We start from the raw sequence: 17,246 nt of genomic DNA on the forward strand, positions 1-17,246 counted from the left end.
TGTTTGGGACAAACAAGAATATACAAGGATATTTGGAGGTCGGCAAACTGTATTTCCCAACAACTGTCCACGGCAGTCCATGGCACGCAATAGCAAAAGTTACTTAAACTAGCACCTTGTGAATAACTGGGATGAAATGCCTTCAAAGGCAAGTCTTTGGAAGACCAAATGGCTGCTGAAATGCACTACTAAGGTGAGAATTGTGACCAAGGATTTTAAGATGAATCAGTTGCTTCTGACGGTGCCAAAGTTCTTATAAAAAAAAAATTCAAGCTCAGGATTCTAAATTCTCAGTTCTAGGCGTGTTCAGAGAACCAGAGAGCTTCCATTATAGCTTTAAAATATGTATGTATTTATAACTAATATACAAAACTATATATAAATAGGTTAATTATATTAATATTGACATTAATTATATAATATATAATCTATTATAGCTATGGGACTAAGATCATTGAAAGTCAAACCCAAATTTTAATCCTGTGGGTGCAGAATTACAATGTTCGTAGAAATCACAGGTGCCTCAAGTTTCTTACAGGAAAGTTAGAGCATTAAATGGGAAGAAATGGGACCCTGAAATATGGAAGTGAAACATTTGGTTCACCTTGGAGAAATATGAGAATCTGGAATGCCTAAATCCTCCTGAGCTCCAGAAAAAATTTTAAAAAGAAGTTTAAGGGTCTCTTTTCTACCTAATTTCTTGGAGAAGCATGGGAATGTGATTGTTTTTTAAAAATCAATCTCTGCCTATCCAAGTGTGTGTGCATGTATGTGTGTGCATGTTGTGAGAAAGAAACAAAAATCTAGGATGAACATGTGCATAAATGTACACGCATCCCCCTAAGACCATTGGGAAACTCTGTGTTTGAAGACAGAATGTAAAAATTTAAAGCTCTTTCCAAGTCAAATGAATTTAGGTGTCCTGCTTCCTCCAGATCACTTTGGCTTTATGTCTCGCCCTGCGTGCTATTATACTGGAGGTAGGAAAGATCCATGAGGAAAAACAAACTTCTCAATAATAAATCTATCAGCCTTGGATGTATTCACAGCCTCTTGCCAAGTCTCATTCCAATCCTCCTCTTGGGGTCTCACATTTCCCTCTTCCATTTGTTCCACACTTATTATTTGTTTATTGAAATGCTCCACTTGCTGGGATAGCTCCCAAGGAAGGAAATCATCTTGCTATTTGTTGAAGTTGGGATTCCAGGGGTGAGAAGGGAGGGAGGTGAATGATTCCATGGTGCTACTGGGGCCCCAGGCAACACCCATGGAACTTCATTGGAAACTAGAGCTCCCCTTCACTGACAACACTTCACTGCAGTGATGATATTTCAACACTCTATTTATTTTTCTGAGGATAAAGCAATGAGTAAGTCCAGGGACCTTCCTCTTAATTTGTGGTCTCACAACCTAGTGGTTAAGAAAGACAAGTAAAAGTTCCCATCCTGGGAGAGCAATGCAATTATAGCAATACGTGCAAAGTATCCCAGTTAAAATGGCTTTTATAGGCTGGGTGTGGTGACTCCTGCCTATAGTCCGAGAACTTTGGGAAGCCAAGGCAGGTGGATCACTTGAGTCCAGAAGTTTGAGACCAGCATGGGCAATATGGTGAAACTCTGTCTCTACAAAATATACACAAAAACTTAGCTGGGCATGGTGGCGGATGCCTGTAGTCCCAGCTACTCAGGACGCTTAGATAGGAGAATTGCTTGAGCCTGGGAAGTCGAGGCTTCAGTGAGCCATGATTGTGCCACTGCACTCCAGCATGGGCAACAGAGTAAGACTCTGTCTCAAAAATAAATAAATAAATAAATAAATAAATAAATAAATAAATAAATATTTTTAAAAAGGCCTTTATCAAAAAGATAGGGAATAATGAATGCTGGAAAGAATGTGGACAAAGGGGAACCCTTATACACTGTTAGTGAAAATGTAAATTAGTACAGCCACTATGGAAAACTTTATGGAGGTTCCATAAAAAACTAAAAATAGAACCACCATATGATCCAGCAATTCCAGGACTGGGTACTTATCCAAAAGGAAACCAATACATCAAAGAGATACCTGCATTCCCATGTTTATTGCAACACTATTCACAGCAGTCAAAATACAGAATCCATTTAAGTATCCATTAACAGATGAATGGATAAAGAATATGTGGTATATATACACAATGGAATATTATTCAGCCATAAAAAAGAATCAAATTCTGTCATTTGCAGCAAAATGTATGGAACTGGAGGTCATTGTGTTAAGTGAAATAAGCCAAGCACAGAAAGAAAAATATCATATGTGGGAGCTTAAAAACTGGATCTCATGAAGATAGAGAGCAGATTGGTGGTTACCAGAGGACAGGAAGAGTAGGAGGGAAGGGAGATGAAGAGAGCTTGATTAATGGGTACAAACACACAGTTTGATGGAAGAAATAAAACCTAGTGTTAGATAGATCAGTAGGGTGACTATAGTTTACAATAATGTATTATATATTTCAAAACAGAAGAAAATAATTTGAATATTTATAGCATAAAGAAAAGACAAATATTTAATGTGACAGATATCCCAATTATACTGATTCAATCTTTACAAATTATATGAATGTATTAAATTATCACATGTACCCCCAAAATATATACATCTATCATGTATCAATAAAAATATTGAAAACAATACTGATAAACCATTAAAAGAACAAAAGAAGTAAGTCCAACGTGCTTTAGGATCATTTGAGCTGTGGGCAGGAGGTGGAGAAAGAGGAAGTGCTTTCCTAAACCCCATCCTGATTGGTGAGGATGAAATGGGGTTGGCATTGATTCCGGAAGGGAAAGTAATCTATAAAGGCTTGGAGGGGGAGATACTGTGATCTGTTCAGTAATGTCAGATCATTTCAAGTGACCAGAGGCCTGAGTTTGAGGGAAAGGTAGCAAACATGAGGTTGCACCCCATTTTACAGGTCTGGCAGATGATATTCAAAGAGAGGTAAAGCAGCTGGGCATGGTGGCTCACCCCTGTACTTTGGGAGGCTGAGGTGGGAGAATCACTTGAGGTCAGGAGTTCAAGAGAAGCCTGGCCAACATGGTGAAATCCAGTCTCTACTAAAAATACAAAAATTAGCCGGGCATTGTGGTGCATACTTGTACTCCCAGCTGCCCAGGAAGCTGAGGTGGGAGAAATGCTTGAACCTGGGTGGTGGAGGTTGCAGTGAACCTTGATTGGGCCACTGCACTCCAGCCTGGGCAACAGAGCAAGACTCTGTCAAACAAACAAACAAACAAACAAACAAACAGAGGTTAAGTGCTTTGCCTAAGGTCACACTGCTCATAAGTGGCAGAGCTGGGATGGGAATCAGGGTCTGACACAGTTATAGCCCTGGGTGCTATGAAGAATCAAGCTCCCATCCTGAGTTGGGGGCTCAAAGCCCAAGAAGAGGGATCTTGGATCAGTTGATGTTGGTGTTGGGCCATCAAATCCAGTAGGAGAGGCCGGATTGCCTTTAGTGCCCTCTAGGGGCAAGGGCAGAGGACCACCTAGCAGAAATCATTTTCTTACTGGATCTCCTTATATGAAGGGCACGGGCAACTGGATTAAGGTCTGGCAAATTAACACACAGAATCACAATTATAGAAAACTGAGTATGTACAGTTTCTAGTGCTCATGTTTTTGAGCTTTTCAGCCTGGTGCTAACCCCAGGAACCTTTGCTGAAGATGTCAGCCTGCTGCCCAAGTGCTCTAGCAATAATTATATACAACTATAAGTAGCTATCATTTACTAAGCTCTGAAGATTTCACATGTGTCATCTTGTTTAACTTTTTAACTATCCAACAAAGCTGATAATCCTACTCCCATTTTTAGATTAAGAAATTGGGAATCTATGAGATTTGTGACTTGAATAAGTTCATACAGCTAGTAAGAGTTAATAACAAGAGTTAAATGCTTAAATGCTTACCATGTGCCAGATTCCATGCGGTAACAGACCTTGTTGCTTGCCTACCCAGTAGCTATCCTGCCTCTTCTCTGCTAACAGAATTCTAATTTTACCCAGCAATTCATCTGGCAGAAAAGGGGCTCTATCTCCAGTATAATTGGCCAAGCCAATCATGGTGATCCCATTCCCCCTTTGTCAGCGATTGGATTAAAGGCAGGCTTATTACCCAGCTCTGGCCAAAGATGTGGGAGAGAGTATCAGTGAGATGTTTCTGGGAAAGGTTTTTTTATTTTTAGAAAGACACAAAAGGAAGAGATGACCCTTTTCTGCTTTGTATATTGTAGCATCTGGATATAAATTTGGGAACCGTGGCACCCATCTTATGACCATGAGGGAAGCCAGCCTAGAAAAGGCTATATACCAAGGTTGGAAAAGCATTAAGATGAAAAGAAGAGTTTTTGATGAATTAACCAATCCTGAAACTTCCTTACTTCTAGACTTCCTGTTATATGAGATGATACATTTTCCTTGTGTATTCTGCCATGTTTCAGCCATTTCGAGTTTTGGTTTGTTACTTGGAGCTAAAGACATCCTAGCTGACACACATGTATTTTCTCATTTAATTTTCACCAAAAATCCATGAGGATAGTGTTATTGTCCCTGTTTTACATATTAGAAAATGAAGGCTCAGAGAAGGTGGGTAATTTTCCCAAAGTTATAGAGATAAGAAATGGCATAATAGCATTTCAACCTGGTTCTGCTTAATTCTGGAGTTCTTAACCACATCATACTAAGCAAAACAATGAAAATTAAACCTGGTCTGGCTGGCTCCAAAGGCCATGCTCCTTCCTTTGTGTTTTATTGCCTCCTAATTTATGGGATGAAATTCCAATAAACTTGAATCTATGATGTATGGTACTTAAAATATTATGTCCCATCACTCCCCATGGGATGAGGTAGGCTAGCTACACAATGCAGGGGAGGATGATTGCAAATGACGCCTGAGTTGGCTTGGTCTTGGTCCTCTGTTACCAGTGGACTGGGCCTTTCTTACTACTGTGGCTTGAGAACATCTGGCAAAATGGATAGCCTGGGTTAGGCACGGTGGCTTATGCCTGTAATCCTAGCACTTTGGGAGGCCAAGGTGGGTGGATCACTTGAGGCCAGGAGTTCAAGACCAGCCTGGTAAACATGGCTAAACTCCGTCTCTACTAAAAATACAGAAGTTAGCCAGGCATGGTGGCGGGCGCCTGTAATTCCAGCTACTTGGGAGGCTGAGGCAGGAGGATCACTTGAATCCAGAAGGCAGAGGTTGCAGTGAACCGAGATGGCGCCATTGCACTCCAGCCTGGGTGACAGAGCCAGTCTTTGTCTCCAAAAAAAAAAAAAAAAAAAAAAAAAGGGACATCCAGGCCCCAGTGAGACACAATTAGACTAACTCTGATGACTTTGTGTGTGAAATTTCTCTCTTGCCCAGGTATTTAGTCTCACCTGGATGGGTCTCACTACTTTTCCATCTGCTCTAGTGGGAAATTACTTGGCATCCTCCCTTGGTAGGGATGTCAGGAAGAGATACCTATCATCAAATGCAAGACTGGACACAATGACAGTTAAGAGCCATTCCTTTGTGAAGAGTTGAGGATTATGGAGAGGTAGGAAGGTAGATTTTTTTGAATCCACCAAAAAATATGGCAGGAAGAATGAACACAATTCAAGGAAATATTTCTGAGCATCTTGCATTCACCAGGCCCTGTCCAAGGAATGGTGATACAGGTGAATACATAACCCCTTTTGTCTAAGCTCAGCCTTGCAAAAAGGCTAAGGTGTGTGGCCATAATTAAAAAAAGAAATAGACTATACCCAGGGTTAAACAAGGAGAACAATATATGGCAGGTACCTTGAGCAAGAGCGACATGCGACTAGAACCATTAGGAGTTTTGAGAGGTGACTTGAGATGAAGTTTGTAGAATGGGTAGGCTTTGAACAGCTGGGCACAAAGGAAGAAAAGAACCAAGGCAAGAAATCTCCTTGCTTGCAGAGAAGGCCAAGTGAAATTTTGGCTGGAGCATTTTTTTGTTGTTATTTGTTTGTCTGAGATGGAGCCTCACTCTGTTGCCCAAGTTGGAATGCAGTGGTGCAATCTCGGCTCACTGCAACTTCCGCCTCTTGGGTTCAAGTGATTCTCCTGCCTCAGCCTCCCAAGTAGCTGGGATTACAGGCCTGTGTCACCACACCCACCTGATTTTTGTATTTTTAGTAGAGACGGAGTTTCACCATGTTGACCGGGCTGGTCTCGAACTCCTGACCTCAGTAGATCCACCTGCCTCGACTTCCCAAAATACTGGAATTACAGGCATAAGCCACTGTGCCGGGCAGCATTTGTTATTTATAGTGGGAGATAAGCCTAGAAAATAGCATTTGGGGTCAGCCTGGGACAGGTCCAACATGCCAGGGCAGATAACTTGGTTTGAATTTGGTAGGAAATGAGGAGCTGCTCAAGGTTTTTGATTAGAAACATGACATATTTAGCATTATGTTTTAATGTATAGTAATTCCATGGGTACAAGCAGAATTGAGGTGGGAAAAGATGGGGGAGCAGAGAGATCAATTTGAAGACTTAGGGGATCCCTTCTCCCTGACCATGTAGTGAAAACACTGTTTCTAAGACCAGCAGAGCCCAAGTGTCTGGCTTACTGCAGAAAGCCAACTTCAGTGGCTTGGGAGGAAACTCACACCTCACTCAGGGTTCCCACCCAGCTGGGAACTCACACATGTCATAGTGTACACAGCAGAGGCGCTGACAGAACCAGAGGACTGGGATCAGTTACATGGGGAGAGGAGCTGAGCTGCAGAGAATCATCACTGAAGACAGGAGGCCCCCAAAGAGCCCAAGGCAGCCTCCTTTCACCAGCTACATGGAGCTCAGAAGCAGCGGTTCAAGACTCTGGGAGGGCAGGAGGGTTCGGATTAGTGGAAGTGCGGTGCAGTCCCAGGATGTGAGGGTGGGGCAGGGGGAAGCAGGGGCGAGTCTGAAGGACCCAGCAACCCTCTTACAGAGAAGGTGGGCGAGTTCTGCATGATTACAGGGAGTGGCTCTGGCCTTTAGGCCCTAGATCCTGGAGTTGGGGGTTATGCTGCATTTCCTCTATTCTGTCACTGGCTGCATTAGCTGCCTGTGGCCCCCGACGAGCTCTTTCTTGTGTCCTCCCAATTTCTTTCTACTTGATTCATCACTTATTTGAGGCTCTGAGAGTCAGTGTTGGCCAAAGACGCTGAGAGTCTTTGACAATCTCTGGCCAGACATGTACATGTCTCCTACACCTTCTTTAAGACTAGAATACCCAGCACATTCCTGCTTGACGGTCTGGGAGCATCACAAGCTTTTATGGAAGTAAGGTGGCCTGGTGAAGTCATCATTCTTTATACAGCAAATCCTGTAGGTAACATAAACAAGTGAAAAGAAGTGGTTTAAGAGAAGGTGGCAGTGTTTTAATGGATATACTTTGTTTCTTTATTTCTACAAAGAAACATGCTGTTCCCCATTTTCTGAAATGCCTGACTCTACCCTTCAACTCCTTACTTTTCACAGAGATACTGGTAGTGAGAAATATTTCTCCCCCTAAGGAAAAACAAAAGTGCAGGAGTATGAGGACAAAGAGGTGTGGTACAGACTAGCGAGTTACAAAACTCATATAGCACCTAAGAAGGACAAACAACGAATGACAGCCTAGTGTGGCCGGATCACCTGATTTTTCCACAGAAGCTGGAAACCCAGAATTTTATGTAAAATTTTCCAGTTTTAAAATACTGGGAAAGCAAATGTAAAAAAAGTATGTGGGGCGAACAAAGGAGGATCTCTGGGCCAAATCCTGATAATTTACCATCTCTGTCCTACAGGGTCAGGTCTAAGTTCATTAGCTTAGAACTCAAGCCATCCGTCGCCTGACATTTATTCATCTCCCTCCACTTCTCAACTGCACGTTCACACTCTTCTCGCCACACCAACCCACCTGTGGTGCCCACATCCTGATCTCTCCTGTCTTCATACCTCTGCATTGCTGGTCTCTGTCTGCAATGCATATTCTCCCTTTCTCTGCCTAGGAATCTCCTATGCAGTTTCCCATTACTCAGATCAATCCACACTTTCTTTTGACAACTACCCTTCTCTTTCTAAGTTCAGGTGCTCTTCATTCTTTCTATGCTTCCATAGTACCCTAAACTTATTTCAACCAGATCTCTTACCATACCATCCTGGAATTGCTGGTCTGTTGTTCACCAGTCTGAGTACTCCCTGAGGGCAGGGACTTTCATAGTCTCTGACCTGAGAACCTAGGGTTTGGGGTGAGAAATATGCCAAGAAAGTGAAAGTATTTAATCAGATGGGAAAAATGAAAATTCAAATAAGATAGCCAGAAGCCTGAACATTGGAAGGTCTAAGAGGTGATAGCAGGTCATAAACAGAGGTCAAGCTCAGGATTCAGGAATCAGGATAATTAAAACAGGTTTGAAAGTGAAATGTGGTGAATGGTTTAAGATATAAGCTGTGGATGAGGTGAGGGTGTCTGGGGCCTGATTTTTCAGGGTGCTGAGAGTGTGACAGACACAGAGGTGGGTCTCACTGCCTTAATATGTTAGTACTGGGTTCTGCTACCAGCTTGATAGTTTGATGAGTTTCTCTGTTTCAAGGACTAATTTTCTCAGCAAACATATACTGGGCATCTACTCTGTGCCAGACACTGTCAGGCATCATAAATATAGAGAGGAATCAGATATGACCCATGTGCTTGAGCTTAAGGTCTAATGGAGGAAATGGACACATAAATAGATAATGAGAATAAAATGAAATATATACACAACAGAAAGCAGCACATGGGTACTATGATAGCACAGAGGAAGGGCTCCAGATTCATTAAGGCACAGAAATGGTCATTTCCCTGAGGTCAGACAGCTACAGAAGTGCAGGCCCAGAATTAGAGCCTAGCACTGTTAGACTTATAAGTCCAATTTTTTTCCACTGTAGGAAACTGGGAGAAGACAGAAATCACTTTATGGTTATGGAGAAAATTTATATGTGTCAGATTGGTTAAAATGCAGCTGTATGGTTCTAGGTTAAAGTCGGTTAAGAGTGATAGTTGCAGCTGGGCGTGGTGACTCACTCCTATAATCCCAGCACTTTAGGAGGCTGAGGTGGGTGGATCACAAGGTCAGGAGTTCAAGACCAGCCTGGCCAACATGGTGAAACCCCATCTCTATTAAAAATACAAAAAGTAGCTGGGCGCGGTGGCCCACGCCTGTAATCCCAGCACTTTGGGAGGCCGAGACGGGCGGATCACGAGGTCAGGAGATCGAGACCATCCTGGCTAACATGGTGAAACCCCATCTCTACTAAAATACAAAAAAAAAACAAAAAAAAAAAAAACTAGCCGGGTGTGGTGGCGGGCGCCTGTAGTCCCAGCTACTCGGGAGGCTGAGGCAGGAGAATGGCGTGAACCTGGGAGGCGGAGCTTGCAGTGAGCCGAGATCGCACCACTGCACTCCAGCCTGGGTGACGGAGCGAGACTCCATCTCAAAAAAAACAAAAACAAAAACAAAACAAAACAAAAAACAAAAAGTAGCTGGGCATGGTGATGGGTGCCTGTAATCCCAGCTACTTGGGAGGCTGAGGCAGAAGAATTGCTTGAACCCGGGAGGTGGAGGTTGCAGTGAGTCAAGATCATGCCATTGCACTCCAGCCTGGGCGACAGAGCAAGACTCCGTCTAAAAAAACAAAACAAAACAAAACAAAACAGTGATGGTTGCTTGAGATCTGGAAGGCAAAAGTGAATCAGCAGCCACTGCTCTCTGAAGATCATGGGGATTCATTATAACAAGAGGCGAGGAGGCACGAGCAAGTTCACACTCCTCCACTCCATATCCAGCTCTTCCTGACTGCTGACCCTGTTGACCAATCGTAGCTCCAAACCTAGCACCAGACATTTGCAGTGGACCCACAGCCTTCTGTAGATGTCTCCATCAGCTCCTCCTCTGCAGCCCTTTACAACCTTTGAGTGTGTTTGGCTGCTAGGATTGACTTCTTCAGTGACTCCATCGATCCCTGCCTCCCTCCAAGTTCAGAGTGGCACTTTCCCAGTTGCACCCACAACTGTATTAGTTTTAATTCGTATAACAAATTCCTTACGCATTACTTCATAGTAGTTCTGTTTCCTTAGATGAACACTGAGTGAAACAAGTAATTGAAGCCTGGATGTGGTGGCCCACACCTGTAATCCCAACACTTTGGGAGGTTGAGGTGGGCAGATCACTTGAGTACAGAAGTTCAAGACCAGCCTGGGCAACATGATGAAATCCTGCCTCTACAAAAAATACAAAAATTAGCCAGTCATGGTGGTGTGCACCTGTAATCCTGCTACTGGGGAGGCTAAGGTGGGAGGATCGCTTGGCCTAGGAGGTGAAGGCTGTAGTGAGCTGAGATGTTGCCACTGCACTGTAGCCTAGGTGACACAGCAAGACCCTGTCAAGAAAGAAAGGAAGAAAGAAAGAAAGAAAGAAAGAAAGAAAGAAAGAAAGAAAGAAAGAAAGAAAGAAAGAAAGAAAGAAAGAAAGAAAGAAAAGGAAGGGAGGGAGGGAGGGAGGGAGGGAGGGAGAGAGGGAGGGAGGAAGGGAAGGAAGGAGGGAAAGAAAGAGAGGAAGAAAGAAAGAAAAGGAAGGAAGGAAGGAAAGAAAGAAAGAAAAGAAAAAGAAAGAAAGAAAGAAACAAAGGAGAGAAAAGGAAAGAAAGAGAGAAAAGGAAAGGAAAAGAAGAAAGAAAGAAAACAAAAAAGAAGGTAATCGAATAGCTAGAACAATGGACTAAGGTCAGAAGTCTAGCTTCACCAACATATCTGTAACTCCAGTGCCCTGCATTTAGTAGTTCAGAAAATATTTGTTCAGTTGATTGATGTTCAGGTTGCTTTAGGTTCTTTAGTGGTACAGGTATCACTGCAAAGAACAGCTTCTAGGAAACTTTTGCTTTTGCTTCTGTTTCTTTTCCTATGGTCACTTCAAAGGTGTATAGTCATTTATGGCCCAGGCTTTGAGGTTTTGACCCAGGACAATATCTGTTGTGTTGGCTTTATGTGCTCTTCATCTCTTGGGGTATGATAGATTTTCCTCTGGCTTCGATTTTTCCCACTCTGTCACCTTTAGTCCGTTACAAAAACAGGAAAAACCTCACTCTTGTGCATTTACTCCAAAGAAAGTATTTCACACTCTAATCAGATCATCAAAAAGCACATATTGGGTTACCCTTATGGGAATGCTCCTCTGGCCTGGCTAGGATGGAAGTGGGAGAAACAAAAACATCTGGAAATTGAGGCTCTGCTTACTTGGGCTGGATAGACAGCAATCAACTCTGAAACACTTAATTGCAGGGAAACTTTCTCTTTGCTACTTAGACCATTCAGCACTTGCTGGGAGAAGACATGTTACATGCTCACTTTATCTTCTGGAAAGCTGGATTAAATGTTATATTTCAATTAGAAAACCATTTATGGAATGTCTGTCCTAAACTAGTCCCTCTGCTAGTTGCTGGAGATAGTGCCTTGAGGTGTTTTCAGCTACCCAGGAGGGTAACACAATGAGTTACAGCACAAGTCAGCATATAGTGCTAGAAAAGAGGCATAAACAAGGGATTATGGAAAAAAGGAGGGGGCAACAGCTGATACAGGGGTGGTAGAGTAGGGGAAGAAACCTAAGAGAGATGTTAAAGGATGTATAGGCAGGGGAAACTAACAGTTATTAAGCACTGAGGTTTCACAGAGGAAGGTGAATAAGCCTAACAATCATGCACTGATAATCTATCCTGTGCCAGTCACTGAGCTAGGTAGTTTACATATTTTATCACATTAAATCTTCCCTAAAACTGGCCAAGTGCAGTGACTCACACCTGTAATCCCAGCACTTTGGGAGGCCGAGGTGGGTGGATTGCTTGAGCTCAGGCGTTTGAGACCAGCCTAGGCAATACAGCAAAACCCCATCTCATAAATAAATAAATAAATTTTCCCCATAACCCACCTGGAAGAAACTGAGGCACAAAGAGGTAATGTAATTTGTTTAAGAACTTGAAAGAGGTAGAATTGGGATTCAAATCTAGATTTCTCTGACTTCCAAGAACATTTTCTGCTCCCCCTTGTGCTTGGAGAATTATTTTCAAAAGACAGTGAGATGGATTATGAAGAACAAGAAGAAATTTGACAGACTTTGAAAGCCACAGAGGTGCAAGAAGGTGCTTGGCAGAGGAGTAATCAGAGGGGTACAGCCACAGGGCAGGGTGTGAAGGTGGCAAGGCTTATTTGAAGCATTGTAGGCAGTCTAGTGGGACTGTGGGAAGACACTGCCACATGCCCATACCACTGTCTTCTCAAATTCAACAGGCCAATCATCAATTCAACACTGCTGGGGAATTCAGAGCTCAAAAAGCCTCAGTCCTTGCTCCCAAGGAGTCTCCAATCTAATTATGATCTGGTGAGATAACTGCCATTACTACTGGTTGCCTTGTATATTTCAGCACAGTGGGGGTGTGTGTGTGTGTGTGTGTTTATGCACATATTCAAGCATTATTTGGACCATTTCCTTCCCATAATTATTTCTTGACACATATATACTCCCTGGGCTCTCCATAAGCGTGTGTTCCTTTATTACCTCTGCCTTCAGCAAGGCTTGAATTTGAACTACTGGACTTGGAGCGGTTAGTTTAAAGCCCATAGCATCTCAACAAGTGTCCTTTCAACCCGAGAAAGACCTGACTTGATCTTCCATTAGTTCGCTTAGAAAATAATGCTCAACTCTGGGGTTGCAAAGAAAAGATCTTTTTTTTTTTTTTGAGACGGAGTCTCGCGCTGTGTCACCCAGGCTGGAGTGCAGTGGCGCGATCTCGGCTCACTGCAAGCTCCGCCTCCCAGGTTCAGGCCATTCTCCTGCCTCAGCCTCCGAGTAGCTGGGACTACAGGCGCCCGCCACCACGCCCGGCTAGTTTTTTGTATTTTTAGTAGAGACGGGGTTTCACCATGTTAGCCAGGATGGTCTCGATCTCCTGACCTCGTGATCCGCCCGCCTCGGCCTCCCAAAGTGCTGGGATTACAGGCTTGAGCCACCGCGCCCGGCCGCAAAGAAAAGATCTTAATTGGAACTGACAAGAAAGTGGACACCTTCTACCATTTCTCTGCAGACTTCACAAGTGCTCAACACTTCTTGAAAGAGAGTATGGCTCCAAGCCTTTCATTTAGCTGGCTGGAGCAGAGTTTTATTAAAAATGCACTTCATCTCTGGCAAATCACAGCAGAACGTCATCAACAGCTGGAAACTCTCTGAGGTGAAGACAAGTTGGATATTATATTTGGATTTATAGCCCCATACCCCATGATAGCTGATTTCCATTTCTGACAGGGTTATTATTTCCATCTTTATAAAATATCTTGAATTTCACCTTGGATAATTACTGATTATCATCAACTCCTCACCTGAGGCATCTTAGCACTTGGGTGAACCTTTAAAAACAGGGCTTTTTTTTTTTTTCCCCAAAATATGAACTGGGGAAAACTCAGTGTGTGAGACTATGTCTTTATTTCTATTTTCATTTGCAATCCCCTTTGGTTTTCTGATGATCAAGCCATTCATCAGTGTCAATTCACCATCCAGAGTACAGGCATTGTTTTTGCCACTTGGGTTCCAACATGGATTAAATGGTAATAACTTGTGGTACTAAGTGTGGTGGTACTATGGTAAACATAGATCCAAAGAGTTCTAGGGCATAGATAAGATTTCAGTGGCCATGTAAGGTTTTTATTCAAGGATGTACATCACAATCTTCTAAAATTTAATAGAGCTCTGCAAGTTATTCTGACAAGTACTCCCAGTTGAGGACCACTAAGAGTCTAACATCCTTTATCTTGCTTTTCGAGATCCCCATTCTATGTGTACTTTTTTTTTATGTCTTCATGCCTTTGTTTTTCCTATTTCCTCTGCCTTGCTATCTTTGATACTCTCTCCTCACTACTCTGCCTAGTAAAATGCTGTTCACTTTATGAGGTCTAGCTCAAATGCCACCTCTGCTATGAAGCCTTTTGTGATAGAAAGAATCCTTCTTTTTATTCCCCTAGTCTCATAGCACAGCACCTTTAGGAACATCCTGTTATTACCTTCTTCTATAATGTATACAGCTATCTGCATGTCTATCTTCCCATCCCATCTTCCCCACTCAACTATGAGCCCCAGGAGAATAAAGGTTGTATCTTTTTAGTACTTTTTATACACAGGGTCTTGCTCTGGCACCCAGGCTGGAGTGCAGTGGTACAATCACAGCTCACTGCAGCCTTGACCTTCCAGGCTCAAGTGATCCTCCTGCCTCTGCCTCCTGAGTAGCTAGGACTACAGGTGTGTGCCACCATGCCTAGATACTTTTTTATATATATATGTGTGTGTGAGTGTGTGTATTTTGAGACCGTCTTGCTTTGTTGCCCAGGCTGGAGTGCAGTGGTGTGATCTCAGCTCACCGCAACCTCTACCTCCCAGGTTCCAGTGATTCTCTTGCCTCAGCCTCCCAAGTAGCTGGGACTACAGGCATGTGTCCCCATGCCCAGCTATTTTTTTTTTATTATTAGTAGAGATGGGGTTTCACCATGTTGGCCAGGCTGGTCTCAAATTCCTGACCTCAGGTGATCCACCTGCCTGGGCCTCGCAAAGTGCTGGGATTACAGGCGTGAGCCACTGCGCCTGGCCTCGATTTTTTATTTTTTTGTAGAGACAGGGTCTCACTATATTGCCCAGGCTGGTCTTGGAACTCTTGAGCTCAAGCAACCCTCCTGTCTCAGCCAGCCAAAGTGTTGGGATTACAGGTGTGAGCCACCTTGCCTGGCCTAAAGGTTGTTCCTTATTCATCTTCATGTCTCCAGGGCCTAGCATGGAATGGGGCCTGGTGCTCATTCTTTGAATAAATGAGGAAGCTGATACCCCCAAAAGTGAAGAGACTTTACATTGGTCCACTTAATTTAGTCAGATCTGGGCTTCCTCTGCATTTATTCAGTAAATTGCTTATAAAGAAACATGTGCAAGGATGTGAAGGAGAAGGACCTAAAAGGCCATGATATTAGTTTTAAATACTATTTCTAAAACATCACTTTCCCAACAAAAGCAATAATAGCTGGTTTAATCTGAATTAGTAATGAAAGAATGGATATCAACTTGAACTTGAGGATGCATTTTCAGGAAAGCAATCTCAAAAAGTTCTAAAACTTAATTGACTGGCTCAATCAGTGGAAGAAATACTAGCCTGAAAATTAGGAGACCTGCTTCCTGGTTCCTGCATGACTTAGAACAAATTACCTCACCTTTCCAGGTCTCAGACGTCTCTTATGTAAGATGAGGCAGTTAAAGTGGAATATCTCTGAGGTTTCTTCTAACTCTGAGGTTCTATATCCTTAGCCAGAATCATTAGTTGGCTGATGTCACGGTGTCTTTATTTTGGCTCTACTCCATATTTAGGAGAATGAAATATTCTTAATAAGATAGAGTTTCACAAAATACATTATGACATTATAATGATAATATAAATACCTAAAAGGAAACTTGGAAATAGAGAAAAGAAAAAAGAATAATCCATAGCTCCACTACCCTAATATGCTAATGTTTGGACATATTTTCTTCCTTTTTTTTTTTTTTTTTTTTTTTAAGACAGTCTTGCTCTGTCACGAAGGCTGGAGTGCAGTGGCGCAATCTCAGCTCACTGTAACCTCTGCCTCCCTGGTTCAAGCGATTCTCCTGCCTCAGCCTCCTGAGTAGCTGAGATTACAGGTACACACCACCACACCCAGCTAATTTTTGTATTTTTAGTAGAGATGGGGTTTCACCATGTTGGTCAGGCTGGTCTCGAACTCCTGACCTCATGATCCACCTGCCTTGGCCTCCCAAAGTGCTGGGATTACAGGTGTGAGTCACTACACCGGCCTCTTCCATTTTGTTTTTATATTCATATCCATATGCTTTTCACATGCTTTTCTTTCTTTCTTTCTTTTTTTTTCCTGAGACGGAGTCTTGCTCTGGAGCTGCTCAGGCTAGAGTGCAGTGGCCGGATCTCAGCTCACTGCAAGCTCTGCCTCCCGGGTTCCCGCCATTCTCCTGCCTCAGCCATTCTCCTGCCTCAGCCTCCCGAGTAGCTGGGACTACAGGCGCCCGCCACCTCGCCCGGCTAGTTTTAAAAATATTTTTTAGTAGAGACAGGGTTTCACTGTGTTAGCCAGGATGGTCTCGATCTCCTGACCTCGTGATCCACCCATCTCGGCCTCCCAAAGTGCTGGGATTACAGGCTTGAGCCACTGCGCACGGCCCTCATATGCTTTTCACATGCATATGCATATCATAAGCATTTTCCTTGATGTCAATTATTTGTAATGTTAATTTAAAATTACTCCATACTGAGTAGATGCTTGGGATAGGTAAATACTCTTCTATTGCAAGATAATTAGGTTGTCTTCAAGTTTTTGATAGCATTGAAATTCAAATCCCTGTAAATATAACTCTTTCCATCTTTTGGATTATTCCCACCAATAGGAATCCTATAGCAAAGGTACAGCAGAGGACAATATCTTTTCCTTCTACCCTTCTAAGCTCTGAAGTCCTGGTAACAAAAAACAGATTAACAAAAGAAAAGCATCCAAATCTACTTAATGTAAGTTTTACATGATATAGGAACCATCATAAGGAAATAAAGACCCAAATAAATAGTTAAACCTAAGCATTTTCATGCTAGGTTTGATGAAGAGTAGAAAGTACTGGAAAAGTATGATAGGACGAAGGGGATATAAACTAAGGTTAATAAACTAGGGGAAACTTAGCAAGGCCTGTTTGTTCAGATTCTTCTTGGTGTCCCTCCATCTTGGAGAAAAGGATGTTAGGGATAGCACCTCTCACAAGTGCTAAGAGGGTCCTAAGACCTGCTTCAGGGAGAAGGGCGGGAGGAGGTCAGAGAGATCTTCCTGCATCAGTCATTTTCTCAAACTCCTTCAGCTTAAATATTCAATATGCCAAAATGCCATATTTTGGGGTAGTGTGTTCTGAGCCCCATAGAAGGGTATGAACATTTGAGCGACTCTTATTATACATTTCCATGGTGTATTTCAGTGAGCGACTGTGATTTTGCTCTGCAGCATTCTTTCACCTTCCTCTGACAGCAGTACCCCAGTTTTCCTAAGGGAAACCAAGCCCACCTTCACACTCACTCCATGTCCTTTGGGAATAAATGACTTTACCCACATCGCTTCCTCTCTCCCCAGAGTAACATGTGGTTCAGAT

This window comes from Theropithecus gelada, chromosome 14 (genome assembly GCF_003255815.1).
Source record: "Theropithecus gelada isolate Dixy chromosome 14, Tgel_1.0, whole genome shotgun sequence".
NCBI lineage: Eukaryota > Metazoa > Chordata > Mammalia > Primates > Cercopithecidae > Theropithecus > Theropithecus gelada.